This window comes from Erythranthe guttata, chromosome 8, assembly GCF_056151865.1.
Source record: "Erythranthe guttata isolate IM_541 chromosome 8, IM_541, whole genome shotgun sequence".
In the NCBI taxonomy this organism is placed as follows: domain Eukaryota; kingdom Viridiplantae; phylum Streptophyta; class Magnoliopsida; order Lamiales; family Phrymaceae; genus Erythranthe; species Erythranthe guttata.
In genome coordinates, this window is record NC_142540.1 from 10,323,013 (window position 1) to 10,340,235 (window position 17,223).

The window sequence follows — 17,223 nt, forward strand, 5'->3', positions numbered from 1 at the left end:
GCATTCGCAAAAAGGATCATGAAAACACAAACTACAATCCTAGGACATTAATACAAATCAACAAACATGCACAAACACACTCGCTCAACTGGACATGCACAAAAGTACATGTATAAAACCATGTGCAAAAGTGCATTCGCAACAACGTTCTTAAAAACACGAACTACGGCACTAGGACTTTAATACGCATAACCAAACAACCAGCAAAAACACTAGATACAAAAGATATAGTGGAGTTTAGAAATAACACTCGACGTTTACGTGTTACGTGGATTTTTTTTTGGATTAATTTATATTTCCGTTTTAATTGGTGGATTTCGTATCTTATTGGTACAAATCGATAATTAGGTGTCCATGAAGCAAAAATGATCAAAGAGTAAGAAAAGAGTTGCAATTAGGAAAATAAAATCAAATTAGAAGAGAGGATCCCTCAACATCTTCGGTAGTGTCCACGAAGTCGAGCATAACTTTCTTATCCGGACTCCAAATCAACTGGTTCTGGCGGCATTAGAAAGCTATTTCAGCTGGCTACAATTGATGTCTAACGTCAAATTTCCAAATGCGGACTCGAACATGGTCAAAATTGGATTCCAAAAGCGATCATGAAAATACGTGCTACAGTTCGAGGACATGAATGCGCATCAAGAAACGTGCACAAAAACACTCGTTAGAAAGATACGCACATAAGTAAAAGTACAAACGCATGCGCAAAAGTACTCACGCAAAAGTGCATTCGCAAAAAGGATCATGAAAACACAAACTACAATCATACAAAATTAATACAAATCAACAAACATGCTCAAACACACTCGCTCAACTGGACATGCACAAACGTACATGTTAGAAAAGATGCGCAATAGTGCATTCGCAACAACGTTCTTAAACACGAACTACAGCACTAGGACTTTAATACGCATAACCAAACAACCAGAAAAAACACTAGATACAAAAGATACAGTGGAGTTTAGAAATAACACTCGACGTTTACGTTTACGTGGATTTGTTTTTGGATTAATTTATATTTCTGTTTTAATTGGTGGATTTAATATCTTATAGGTACAAATCGACAAACATGCACAAACACACTCGCTCAACTGGACATGCACAAACGTACATGTAAAAAAACATGCGCAAGAGTGCATTCGCAACAACGTTCTAAAAAACACTAACTACAACACTAGGATTTTAATACGCATAACCAAACAAACAGCAAAAACACTAGATACAAAAGATACAGTGGAGTTTAGAAATAAGACTCTATGTTTACGTTTACGTTGATGTTTTTTTGGATTAATATATATATTTCTGTTTTAATTGGTGGATGTAGTATCTCATAAGTACAAATCGATAATTAGGTGTCTATGAAGAGAGGATCCCTCAACAACTTCGGTAGTGTCCACGAAATCGAGAATAACTTTATCATCCGGACTCCAAATCAACTAATTTCGGCGGCATTAGAAAGCTATTTCAGCTGGCTACAGTTCCTGTGTTACGTCAAATTTCCAAATTCGGGCTCGAACATGGTCAAAATTGGATTCCAAAAGCGATCATGAAAATACGTGCTACAGTTCGAGGACATGAATGCGCATCAAGAAACGTGCACAAAAATACTCGCTAGAAAAGATACGCACATAAGTAGAAGTACAAAAGCATGCACAAAAGTACTCACGCAAAAGTGCATTCGCAAAAAGGAACATGAAAACACAAACTACAATCCTAGGACATTAATACAAATCAGCAAACATGCACAAACACACTCGCTCAAATGGACATGCACAAACGTACATGTAAAAAAACATGCGCGAAAGTGCATTCGCAACAACGTTCTTAAAACACGAACTACAACGCTAGGACTTTAATACGCATAACCAAACAAACAGCAAAAACACTAGATACAAAAGATACAGGGGAGTTTAGAATTTACACAGTACGTTTAAGTTTATGTGGATTTTTTTTTTTTTTTTGGATTAATTTATATTTCTGTTTCAATTGGTGGATTTAGTATCTTATAGGTACAAATCGATAATTAGGTGTCCATGAAGCAAAAATAATCAAAGAGTAAGAAAAGAGTTGCAATTAGGAAAATTAAATCGAATTAGAAGAGAGGATCCCTCAACATCTTCGGTAGTGTCCACGAAGTCGAGTATAACTTTGTCATCCGGACTCCAAATCAACTAGTTCCGGTGGCATTAGAAAGCAATATCAGCGGGCTATATTTCCTGTCTAACGTCAAATTTCTGAATTCGGACTCGAACATGGTCAAAATTGGATTCAAAAGTGCTCATGAAAATACATGCTACAGTTCGAGGACATGAATGCGCATCAAGAAACGTGCACAAAAACAGTCGCTAGAAAAGATACGCACATAAGTAACTGTACAAAAGCATGCACAATAGTACTCACGCAAAAGCATTCGCAGAAAGGATCATGAAAACACAAACTAAAATCCTAGGACATTAATACAAATCAACAAACATGCACAATCACACTCGCTCAAATGGACATGCACAAACGTACATGTAAAAAAACATGCGCAAAAGTGCATTCAAACAACGTTCTTAAAAAAACGAACTACAACACTAGGACTTTAATACGCATAACCAAACAACAGGAAAAACACTAGATACAAAAGATACAATGGAGTTTAGAAATAACACTCTACATTTACGTTTACTTGGATTTTTTTTTGGATTAATTTATTTTTCTGTTTTAATTGGTGGATTTAGTATCTTATAGGTACAAATCGATAATTAGGTGTCCATGAAGCAAAAATGATCAAAGAGTAAGAAAAGAGTTGCAATTACGAAAATAAAATCAAATTAGAAGAGAGGATCCCTCAACTTCTTCGGAAGTGTCCACGTAGTCGAGCATAACTTTCTCATCCAAACTCCAAATCAACTGGTTCTGGCGGCTTTAGAAATTTATTTCAGCTGGCTACAATTCCTGACTAATGTCAAATTTCCAAATTCGGACTCGAACATGGTCAAAATTGGATTCCAAAAGCAATCATGAAAATACGTGCTATAGATCAAGGACATGAATGCGCATTAAGAAACGTGCACAAAAACACTTGCTAGAAAAGATACGCACATAAGTAAAAGTAAAAAAGCATGCACAAAAGTACTCATGCAAAAGTGCATTCTCAAAAAGGATCATGAAAACACAAACTACAATCCTAGGACATTAATACAAATCAACGAATAGGCACAAACACACTCGCTCAACAGCACATGCACAAACGTACATTTAAAAAAATATGCGCAAAAGTGCATTCGCAACAACGTTCTTAAATGCACAGACTACAGCACTAGGACTTTAATACGCATAACCAAATAACCAGCAAAAACACTAGATACAAAAGGTACACTGGAGTTTAGAAATAACACTCGACGTTTATGTTTACGTGGAATTTTTTTGGATTAACTTATATTTCTGATTTAATTGCTGGATTTAGTATCTTATAGGTACAAATCAATAATTAGGTTTCCATGAAGCAAAAATTATCAAAGAGTAAGAAAACAATTGCAATTAGGAATACAAAAGCAAATTAGAAGAGAGGATCCCTCAAGATCTTCAGTAGTGTCCACGAAGTCGAGCATAACTTTCTCATCCGGACTCCAAATCAACTGTTTCCGGCAGAATATGAAAGCTATTTCAACTGGCTACAATTTCTGTCTAACGTCAAATTTCCAAATTCGGACACGAACATGGTCAAAATTGGATTCCAAAAGCGATCATGAAAATACATGCTACAGTTCGAGGACATGAATGCGCATCAAGAAACGAGCACAAAACACTCGCTAGAAAAGATACGCACATAAGTAACAGTACAAAAGCATGTACAAAAGTACTCACGCAAAAGCGCATTCGCAAAAAGGATCATGAAAACACAAACTACAATCCTAGGACATTAATACAAATCAACAAACATGCACAAACACACTCGCTCAACTGGACATGCACAAAAGTACATGTATAAAACCATGTGCAAAAGTGCATTCGCAACAACGTTCTTAAAAACACGAACTACGGCACTAGGACTTTAATACGCATAACCAAACAACCAGCAAAAACACTAGATACAAAAGATATAGTGGAGTTTAGAAATAACACTCGACGTTTACGTGTTACGTGGATTTTTTTTTGGATTAATTTATATTTCCGTTTTAATTGGTGGATTTCGTATCTTATTGGTACAAATCGATAATTAGGTGTCCATGAAGCAAAAATGATCAAAGAGTAAGAAAAGAGTTGCAATTAGGAAAATAAAATCAAATTAGAAGAGAGGATCCCTCAACATCTTCGGTAGTGTCCACGAAGTCGAGCATAACTTTCTTATCCGGACTCCAAATCAACTGGTTCTGGCGGCATTAGAAAGCTATTTCAGCTGGCTACAATTGATGTCTAACGTCAAATTTCCAAATGCGGACTCGAACATGGTCAAAATTGGATTCCAAAAGCGATCATGAAAATACTTGCTACAGTTCGAGGACATGAATGCGCATCAAGAAACGTGCACAAAAACACTCGTTAGAAAGATACGCACATAAGTAAAAGTACAAACGCATGCGCAAAAGTACTCACGCAATAGTGCATTCGCAAAAAGGATCATGAAAACACAAACTACAATCATACAAAATTAATACAAATCAACAAACATGCTCAAACACACTCGCTCAACTGGACATGCACAAACGTACATGTTAGAAAAGATGCGCAATAGTGCATTCGCAACAACGTTCTTAAACACGAACTACAGCACTAGGACTTTAATACGCATAACCAAACAACCAGAAAAAACACTAGATACAAAAGATACAGTGGAGTTTAGAAATAACACTCGACGTTTACGTTTACGTGGATTTGTTTTTGGATTAATTTATATTTCTGTTTTAATTGGTGGATTTAATACCTTATAGGTACAAATCGACAAACATGCACAAACACACTCGCTCAACTGGACATGCACAAACGTACATGTAAAAAAACATGCGCAAGAGTGCATTCGCAACAACGTTCTAAAAAACACTAACTACAACACTAGGATTTTAATACGCATAACCAAACAAACAGCAAAAACACTAGATACAAAAGATACAGTGGAGTTTAGAAATAAGACTCTATGTTTACGTTTACGTTGATGTTTTTTTGGATTAATATATATATTTCTGTTTTAATTGGTGGATGTAGTATCTCATAAGTACAAATCGATAATTAGGTGTCTATGAAGAGAGGATCCCTCAACAACTTCGGTAGTGTCCACGAAATCGAGAATAACTTTATCATCCGGACTCCAAATCAACTAATTTCGGCGGCATTAGAAAGCTATTTCAGCTGGCTACAGTTCCTGTGTTACGTCAAATTTCCAAATTCGGGCTCGAACATGGTCAAAATTGGATTCCAAAATCGATCATGAAAATACGTGCTGCAGTTCGAGGACATGAATGCGCATCAAGAAACGTGCACAAAAATATTCGCTAGAAAATATACGCACAAAAGTAGAAGTACAAAAGCATTCACAAAAGTACTCACGCAAAAGTTCATTCGCAAAAAGGATCATGAAAACAGAAACTACAATCTAGGACATTAATACAAATCAAAAAACATGCACAAACACACTCGCTCAAATGGACATGGACAAACGTACATGTAAAAAAACATGCGCAAAAGTGAATTCGCAACAACGTCCTAAAAACAAAAACTACAACACTAGGACTTTAATACGCATAACAAAACAAACACCAAAAACACTAGATACAAAAGATACATTGGAGTTTAGAAATTACAGTCTACGTTTACATTTACGTGGATTTGTTTTTGTATTAATTTATATTTCTGTTTTAATTAGTAGATTTAGTATCTTATAGGTACAAATCGATAATGAGGTGTCCATGAAGCAAAAATAATCCAAGAGTAAGAAAAGAGTTGCAATTAGGAAAATTAAATCGAATTAGAAGAGAGGATCCCTCAACATCTTCGGTAGTGTCCACGAAGTCGAGTATAACTTTCTCATCCAGACTCTAAATCAACTAGTTCTGGTGGCATTAGAAAGCAATTTAAGCTGGCTACATTTCCTGTCTAACGTCAAATTTCCAAATTCGGACTCGAACATGGCCAAAATTGGATTCCAAAAGCGATCATGAAAATACGTGCTACAGTTCGAGGACCTGAATGCGCATAAAGAAACGTGCACAAAAACACTCGGTAGAAAAGATACGCACATAAGTAACATTACAAAAGTATGTACAAAAGTACTCACGCAAAAGCGCATTCGCAAAAAGGATCATGAAAACACAAACTACAATCCTAGGACATTAATACAAATCAACAAACATGCACAAACACACTCGCTCAAATGGATATGCGCAAACGTACATGTAAAAAAACATGCGCAAAACTGCATTCGCAACAACGTTCTTAAAAACACGAACTACAGCACTAGGACTTTCATACGCATAACCAAACAAACAGCAAAAACACTGGAACCAAACAAACAGCAAAAACACTGGATACAAAAGATATAGTGGAATTTAGAAATAAGACTCCACGTTTACGTTTACGTGGATTTTTTTTTTTGGATTAATTCATTTTTCTCTTTCAATTAATGGATTTATTGTCTTATAGGTACAAATCGATAATTAGGTGTCCATGAAGCAAAAATGATCAAAGAGTAAGAAAAGAGTTGCAATTAGGAAAATAAAATCAAATTAGAAGAGAGGATCCCTCAACATCTTCGGTAGTGTCCACGAAGTCAAGCATAACTTTCTCATCCAGACTCCAAATCAACTGGTTCCGGCGCCATTAGAAAGCTATTTATGCTGGCTACAATTCCTGTGTAACGTCAAATTTCCGAATTCGGACTCGAACATGGTCATAATTGGATTCCAAAAGCAAGCATGAAAATTCGTGCTACAGTTCGAGGACATGAATGCGCATCAAGAAACGTGCACAAAAACACTCGCTAGAAAAGATACACACATAAGTAACAGTACAAAAGCATGCGCAAAAGAACTGACGCAAAAGTGCATTCGCAAAAAGGATCATGAAGACAGAAACTACAATCATAGGACATTAATTCAAATCAACAAACATGCACAAACACACTCGCTCAAATGGACATGCGCAAACGTACATGTAAAAAATCATGCGCAAAAGTGCATTCGCAACAACGTTCTTAAAAACACGAATTACAACACTAGGACTTTAATACGCATAACCAAACAAACAGCAAAAACTGTAGATACAAAAGATACAGTGGAGTTTAGAAATAACACTCTACGTTTACGTTTACGTGGATATTTTTTTGGATTAATTTATATTTCTGTTTTAATTGGTGGATTTAGTATCTTATAGGTACAAATCGATAATTAGATGTCCATGAAGCAAAAATGATCAAAGAGTAAGAAAAGAGTTTCAAATAGGAAAATAAAATCAAATTAGAAGAGAGGATCCCTCAACATCTTCGGTAGTGTCCACGCAATCGAGCATAACTTTCTCATCCAGCCTCCAAATCAACTGGATCTGGCGGCATTAGAAAGCTATTTCTGCTGGCTACAATTCCTGTCTAACGTCAAATTTCGAAATTCGGATTCAAACATGGTCATAATTGGATTCCAAAAGCAATCATGAAAATACGTGCTACAGTTCGAGGACATGAATGCATTAAGAAACGTGCACAAAAAAACTCGCTATAAAAGATATGCACATAAGTAACAGTACAAAAGCATGTACAAAAGTACTCACGAAAAAGCGCATTCGCAAAAGGGATCATGAAAACACAAACTACAATCCTAGGACATTAATACAAATCAACAAGCATGCACAAACACACTCGCTCAAATGGACATGCGCAAACGTACATGTAAAAAAACATGCGCAAAAGTGCATTCGCAACAACGTTCTTAATAACACGAACTACAACACTAGGGCTTTAATACGGATAACAAACAAACAACAAAAACACTTGATACAAAAGATACAGTGGAGTGTAGAAATAACACACAACGTTTACGTTTACGTATTTTTTTTTGGATTAATTTATATTTATGTTTTAAATGGTGCATTTAGTATCTTATAGGTACAAATCGATAATTAGGTGTCCATGAAACAAAAATGATCAAAGAGTAAGAAAAGAGTTGCAATTAGGAAAATAAAATCAAATTAGAAGAGAGGACTCCTCAACATCTTCGGTAGTATCCACGAAGTCGAGCATAACTTTATCATCCAGACTCCAAATCTAACGGTTCTGGCGGCATTAGAGAGCTATTTCAGCTGGCTACAATTCCTGTCTAACGTCAAATTTCTAAATTCGGACTCGAACATGGTCAAATTTTGATTCCAAAAGCGATCATGAAAATACGTGCAACAATTAGAGGACATGAATGCGCATCAAGAAACGTGCACAAAAACACTGGCTAGAAAAGATACGCACATAAGTTACAGTACAAATGCATTCACAAAAGTACTCACGCAAAAGTGCATTTGCAAAAAGGATCATGAAAACAGAAACTACAATCCAAGGACATTAATACAAATCAACAAACATGCACAGACATACTCGCTCAACTGGACAAGCACAGACGTACATGTAAAAAGACATGCGCAAAAGTGTATTTGCAACAACGTTCTTAAAAACACGAACTACAGCACTAGGACTTTAATACGCATAACCAAACAAACAGCAAAAACACTAGATACAAAAGATACAATGGAGTTTAGAAATAACACTCTACATTTACGTTTACTTGGATTTTTTTTTGGATTAATTTATATTTCTGTTTTAATTGGTGGATTTAGTATCTTATAGGTACAAATCGATAATTAGGTGTCCATGAAGCAAAAATGATCAAAGAGTAAGAAAAGAGTTGCAATTCGGAAAATAAAATCATATTCGAAGAGAGGATCCCTCAACATCTTCGGTAATGTCCACGAACTCGAGCATAACTTTCTCATCCAGACTCCAAATCAACAGGTTCCGGCGTCATAAGGAAGCTATTTCAGCTGGCTACAATTCACAGCTACAATTCATGTCTAACGTAAAATTTCCAAATTCGGACTCGAACATGGTCAAAATTGGATTCCAAAAGCGATCATGAAAATACGTGCTATAGTTCTAGGACATGAATGCGCATCAAGAAACGTGCACAAAAACACTCCTTAGAAAAGATACGCACATAAGTAACAATACAAAATCATGTACAAAAGTACTCACGCAAAAGCGCATTCGCAAAAAGGATCATGAAAACTTAAACTACAATCCTAGGACATTAATACAAATCAACAAACATGCACAAACACAATCGCTCAAATTGACATGCACAATCGTAAATTTAAAAAAACATGCGCAAAAGTGCATTCGCAACAACGTTCATAAAAAGAATAACTACAACACTAGGACTTTCATACGCATAACCAACTAAATTGCAAAAACACTAGTTACAAAAGATACAGTCGAGTTTAGAAATAACACTCTACGTTTACGTTTACGTTGTTTTTTTATTGGATTATTTATATTTCTGTTTTAATTGGTGGAATTATTATCTTATAGGTGCAAATCGATAATTGGGTGTCCATGAAGCAAAAATGATCAAAGAGTAAGAAAAGTGTTGCAATTAGGAAAATAAAATCAAATTAGAAGACAGGATCCCTCAACATCTTCGGTAGTGTCCACGAAGTCGAGCATAACTTTCTCATCCGGACTCCAAATCAACTAGTTTCGGCGTAATTAGAGAGCTATTTCAGCTGGCTTCAATTTCTGTCTATTGTCAAATTTCCAAATTCGGACACGAACATGGTCAAAATTGGATTCCAAAAGCGATCATGAAAATACGTTCTACAGTTCGAGGATATGAATGTGCATCAAGATACGTGCACATCAACACTCGCTAGAAAAGATACGCACATAAGTAACAGTACAAAGGCATGGACAAAATTACTCACGCAAAAGTGCATTCGCAAGAAGGATCATGAAACCACAAACTACAATCCTAGGACATTCATACAAATCAACAAACATGCACAAACACACTCGCTCAACTGGACATGCTCAAACGTACATGTAAACAAACATGCGCAAAAGTGTATTCGCAACAACGTTCTTAAAAACACGAACTACAACACTAGAACTTTCATACGCATAACCAAACAACCAGCAAAAACACTAGATACAAAAGATACAGTGGAGTTTAGAAATAACACTCCACGATTACATTTACGTGGATTTTTTATTAGATTAATTAATATTTCTGTTTTAATTGGTGGATTTAGTATAGAAGGGAGAAATAGGGACTAGTTGTGAATTGGGTTGAAAACTCGATCCATTGCCTAAAAGGCAAAAGTGTTGACGTGTGAATTTTGGAGAATCGAGTTTATTTAAGTCCCTAGAGGTGAATTAATTGTTTCAAACGCCTATCTTTCAAATTTTGGCGTAATCACCTCAATTCCAGAAAATTAGCCACACATACCCATATTACCTACCTCGGACCAAAGAGCCTAACAATTGAAAGCCACAAAGTCCCAATGATCCCAATAGCTTATTGTTCAATATTAGGTGAGTAAATTAATTTGGTGAGTATTTGGAGTCAAATATATGAATGTAAGTATAAATTCTCTCTATTTTTAACTTGCAAATATTGGATATTTGAAGCAATTGTATGATTTGTGGTTTTTGGTAATAGTGAGTGACTAAGTGCCGTTGAATGTTAAGCTTGTGAATACCTAGGAATTATCATCATAATTGCAAGTTCTGAAAACGCGAAGTTGACCAATCGATCTATGTAATGAGATGTATAGTCGTGTTTTGTGCTCTTAAATTGATTTTACTTGAGGACAAGCAAAAGTTCAAGTTTGGGGGTGTGTTAAGTGTATATTTATACACTTAATTGTACCTTTTAATTGGAACTTTTGGTGTGTTTTAACGATAATTGGTGCTTAAAATGGTAATTATTTGTATTTTAGGTGCAAATTGAAGAATTGGCAACTTGTGGGGTGAAAACTGCAAATTCGGAGAAAAAGTGGGCCAAAAGTGAAAATATCGAAATTCTGGAGAATTAAGGACCGGAAGGCCGTCCGGATTTTAAAGCGTATTCTCGCACGGCCGTCCGGATTGGCGAGGTGGCGCAGTGAAGGAAGTTTAATTACACAAGGAAACCCGCCCTATTATATTTTTGAACCCTATTTAAAAGCCAAAAGCACACAATTAGATCTATCTTTAATCTTTTATCTTTAGTTTTTATCTTTCATCTTTCTACACGCAATCAAGGAGCACAAGAACGAAGACGAAGACTTGACGAATCTTCATCATAGTTCTCCTCTTTTATTTTTATTTATAGCTTTTATGATTTTTCGTATTTTTATTATGCTTTTCGTAGAGAACATGAGAACATGAGTAGCTAAGTTTTTATTCTAGGATTTTATTGGAACCCTATGTGGTAATTCGAACCTATTTTTCTACTTTTATGCAAGTTTAATTCTTCGATTATTTCTTCTATCTTGATCTTATTTAGCGCATGAACGTAGCTAATTTATGTTGCTATTTGTTATTGTTAGAATTGATTGACATATCGTTTTAATAATTAGAACAGGGATAGAAGAGCCTTCGAGTAGTTGTCACCGGATGAGTGTGTTAATTGCATGTATTATCGTAGACATATAGATAATACCTTAGGTAGCCGTTTACAAGACTTGTTATTTAATGCTTTATTTATACTAGGTTGGCATAGACATATAGTGAATCTTTTATGAATAATAGACTTATAATACAACGACAGCTGGTTATGAGTAATTTCGTGTCTTGGGTTAATAATCGGGAATCGTAACTTGCATGATAGGAGATTAATTGGGTGAAGAATTATCGCATAGGGGGAAGCTAAGATCCTAGATCCGTTTTATATTGATATTTTCTCGTGTTTAATTGCTTTCTTAATTAGTTTAATTTATTTAGTTAATTAATTTGACAACCCTGCGTGGGTTGGATAAAAATCGTAATTGTTAAAATTTGGTACTTAGGATTAAATAATTTGCATATTCCCTGTGGGATCGACATCCGACTCTCACGAGTCTACTTTACTACTTGTTTGCGATACGTACACTTGCGTGTTGGTATTTAGCACCCAACAGTATCTTTTCTAGCGAGTGTTTTTGTGCACGCATCTTGATGCTCATTCATGTTCTCGAACAATAGTACGTATTTTCATGATCGCTTTTGGAATCCAATTTTGACCATGTTCGAGTCCGAACATGGAATTTTGCCATTAGACAGGAATTGCAGCCAGCTGAAATAGCTTTCCAATGCCGCCGGAACCAGTTGATTTGGAGTCCAGATGAGAAAGTTATGCTCGACTTTAAGGACACTACCAAAGATGTTCGGGGATTCTCTCATCTAATTTGATTTTATTTTCCTAATTGCAACTCTTTTCTTACTCTTTGATCATTTTTGCTTCCTGGACACCTAATTTTCTATTTGTACCTATAAGATACCAAATCCACAAATTAATATAGAAATATAAATTAATCCGAAAAAAATTCCACTTAGAGTTTTATTTCTACGCTCCACTATATCTTTTTTAGCTAGTGTTTTGCTATTTTTTGTTTATGCGTATTAAAGTCCTAGTATTGTAGTTCGTGTTTTTAAGAACGTTGTTGCGAATGCACTTTTACACATGTTTTTTTACATGTATGTTTGTGCATGTCCATTTGAGCGAGTGTGCTTATGCATGTTTGTTGATTTGTATTAATGTCCTAGGATTATAGTTTGTGATTTCATGATCCTTTTTCCGAATGCAATTTTGCGTGAGTACTTTTGTGCATATTTGTGTACTTTTACTTATGTGCGTATCTCTTCTAGCGAGTGTTTTTGTGCACGTTTTTTGTTGCGCATTCATGTTCTCGAACTATAGTACGTATTTTCATGATCGCTTTTGGAATCCAATTTTGACCATGTTCGAGTCCGAATTTGGAATTTTGCCATTAGACAGGAATTGTAGCCAGCTGAAATAGCTTTCCAATGCCGGCGAAAACTTGTTGATTTGGAAGCCGGATGAGAAAGTTATGCTCGACTTCGTGGACACTACCAAAGATGTTCGGGGATTCTCTCTTCTGATTTGATTTTATTTTCCTAATTGCAACTCTTTTCTTACTCTTTGATCATTTTTGCTTCCCGGACACCTAATTTTCGATTTGTACCTTTAAGATACCAAATCCACCAATTCATATAGAAATATAAATTATTCCGGAAAAAAATCAACGTAAACGTAAACGTAAACGTAGAGTTTTATTTCTACACTCCACTGTATCTTTTTTATCTAGTGTTTTTGTTGTTGTCTGGTGATGCGTATTAAAGTCCTAGTATAGTAGTTCGTGTTTTTACAAACGTTGTTGTGAATGCACTCTTGCACATGTTTTTTTACATGTACGTTTGTGCATGTCCATTTGAGCGAGTGTACTTATGCATGTTTGTTGATTTGTATTAATGTCCTCGGACTGTAGTTTGTGTTTTCATGATCATTTTTGCGAATCCACTTTTGCGTGAGTACTTTTGTCTATGCTTTTGTACTTTAACTTATGTGTATCTCTTCTAGTGAGTGTTTTTGTGCACGTATCTTGATGCTCATTCATGTCCTCAAACTATAGTACGTATTTTCATGATTCCTTTTGGAATCCAATTTTGACCATGTTCGAGTCCGAATTTGGAATTTTGCCATTTCTTAGGAATCGTAGCCAGCTGAAATAGCTTTCCAATGCTGCCAGAACCAGTTGATTTGGAATCCGGATGAGAAAGTTATGCTCTACTCCGTGGACACTACCAAAGATGTTCGGGGATTCTCTCTTCTAATGCGATTTTATTTTCCTAATTGCAACTCTTTTCTTACTCTTTGATCATTTTTGCTTTCTAGACACCTAATTTGTATTTGTACCTATAAGATACCAAATCCACCAATTATTATAGAAACATAAATTCATCTGGTGTCTACAATACCTGGATTTAATCAGATACAATTTGAAGGATTTTGTAGGTTCATCGATCAGGGTTTGACAGAAGAACTTTATAAGTTTCCAAAAATTGAAGATACAGATTATGAAATCGAATTTCAATTATTTGTGGAAAGATATCAATTGGTAGAACCAGTGATAAAGGAAAGAAATGCTGTGTATGAATCACTCACATATTCTTCTGAATTATATGTATCCGCGGGATTAATTTGGAAAACCAGTAGGGATATGCAAGAACAAACTATTTTGATTGGAAACATTCCTCTAATGAATTCCCTAGGAACTTCTACCCATTCTGTTCTGCGAGATTTGAAAAAATGACAAGTCTTGGATAAGAATCTACAACGCACTAGAACGCCCTTGTTGACGATCCTTTACTCCGACAGCATCTAGGGTTCCTCGAACAATGTGATATCTTACACCGGGTAAATCCTTAACCCTTCCCCCTCTTACTAAGACTGAAGAATGTTCTTGTAAATTATGGCCAATACCAGGTATATAAGCAGTGATTTCAAATCCAGAGGTTAATCGTACTCTGGCAACTTCACGTAAACGTAAACGTAGAGTTTTATTTCTGCACTCCACTTTATCTTTTTTAGCTAGTGTTTTTGCTATTTTTTGTTTATGCGTATTAAAGTCCTAGTATTGTAGTTCGTGTTTTTAAGAACGTTGTTGCGAATGCACTTTTACACATGTTTTTTTACATGTACGTTTGTGCATGTCCATTTGAGCGAGTGTGCTTATGCATGTTTGTTGATTTGTATTAATGTCCTAGGATTGTAGTTTGTGATTTCATGTTCCTTTTTGCGAATGCACTTTTGCGTGAGTACTTTTGTGCATACTTTTGTACGTTTACTTATGTGCGTATCTCTTCTAGCGAGTGTTTTTGTGCACATTTCTTGATGCGCATTCATATTCTCGAACTATAGTACGTATTTTCATGATCGCTTTTGGAATCCAATTTTGACCATGTTCGAGTCCGAATGTGGAATTTTGCCATTAGACAGGAATTGTAGCCAGCTGAAATAGCTTTCAAATGCTGCCGGAACCAGTTGATTTGGAAGCCGGATGACAAAGTTATGCTCGACTTCGTGGACACTACCAAAGAGGTTCGGGGATTCTCTCTTCTAATTTGATTTAATTTTCCTAATTGCAACTCTTTTCTTACTCTTTGATCATTTTTGCTTCCTGGACACCTAATTTTCGATTTGTACCTATAAGATACCAAATTCACCAATTAATATAGAAATATAAATTAATCCGAAAAAAATCCACGTAAACGTAGAGTTTTATTTCTACACTCCACTGTATCTTTTTTATCTAGTGTTTTTGCTTTTGTTTGTTGATGTATTAAAGTCCTAGTATAGTAGTTCGTGTTTTTAAGAACGTTGTTGCGAATGCACTTTTGCACATATTTTTTTACATGTACGTTTGTGCATGTCCATTTGAGCGAGTGTACTTATGCATCTTTGTGTATTTGTATTAATGTCCTCGGATTGTAGTTTGTATTTTCATGATCATTTTTGCGAATCCACTTTTGCATGAGTACTTTTGTGCATGCTTTTGTACTTTAACTTATGTGCGTATCTCTTCTAGCGAGTGTTTTTGTGCACGTATCTTGATGCTCATTCAGGTCCTCAAACTATAGTACATATTTTCATGATCGTTTTCCGAATCCAATTTTGACCATGTTCGAGTCCGAATTTGGAATTTTGCCATATGACTAGAATAGTAGCCAGCTAAAATGGCTTTCCAATGCAGCCGGAACCAGTTGATTTGGAGTCCGGATGAGAAAGTTATGCTCTACTTCGTGGACACTACTTAAGATGTTCGGGGATTCTCTCTTCTAATGTGATTTTATTTTCCTAAATGCAACTCTTTTCTTACTCATTGATCATTTTTGCTTCATGAACACCTAATTTTCTATTTGTACCTATAAGATACCAAATCTACAAATTAATATAGAAATATGAATTAATCCGAAAAAAACTCCACGTAAACGTAAACGTAAAGTTTTATTTCTACACTCCACTTTATCTTTTTTAGCTAGTGTTTTTGCTGTTGTTTGTTGATGTGTATTAAAGTCCTAGTATAGTAGTTCGTGTTTTTAAGAACGTTGTTGCGAATGCACTTTTGCACATGTTTTTTTACATGTACGTTTGTGCATGTCCATTTGAGCGAGTGTATTTATGCATGTTTGTTGATTTTTATTAATGTCCTCGGATTGTAGTTTGTGTTTTTGATGATCATTTTTGCAAATCCACTTTTGCGTGAGTACTTTTGTGCATGCTTTTGTACTTTAACTTATGTGCGTATTGATAGAGTAGGTGACCAACAAGCCAACATGTGGCTGTGGTCTTTCGTATTTATTATTGTAATAAACGAACCTTTATTCGTATTAATGATAAAAGACCTTGGCATTCTATATCTTTGTCCCTTTGTCACAAGCATAGATATAGTCCTTACAGTTATTACAAGTACTAGTAATTGATCGTTAGAATCGTGAGATATTTACTTAAGTATTATAACTATTAAACGTGTTCCTAGTCGAAGGGTTACGCCACCAATGAGGATATCGGCCTTTTCCATTAAGAGACTAGCACTTAGTGTATGTGTACTACATCTCATCAGTAAACGGTATTGTGATATCGGCATGCATAAGTGGGTGCTCGTAAGTTGACGAGTTCACTAAACTCCCTCACCCTAGAAATCTCTAAGTGGTTCTCAATAATCGAGTAGAGATATCTATGGTATAGTTGTACACCATTAGTCCTTATGACCTAGACATCACCGTGACTTCACTAGAGGACCAGCTGTATCGTGACCTGTCCCTGAGTTCCTCCGAGGACCATCCCAAGGGCCAGTGTTCGTGCAGTCCGAAATCTAGTGGGAGGTCTGTGCATTGTAGTCGGGGATTCGATCGGTAGAATAGTCTTGGATGTCCTGTGTGTTCTGAAAGTGTGTAATCATTCTAAGTCTCTGGCCAGAGCTGACTAAGTGATGATTAGAGAATTTGATTCTCTAAGTCATGCACGTAACGATTACAACACTTAGAACGATCGCACGGTCATTGAACATATAGAGAGGTCTCGATGAACCAATGCCTCTAGCTCAATCGGGACATATGAATCGAAGGGACCGTACTGTACGTTAATTATATCTGAAGGTTCTTGCAGGCACTTCATTTGTATATAGGGAATCATGACGCGTAGTTGCTAGACGCCAATCTTGATT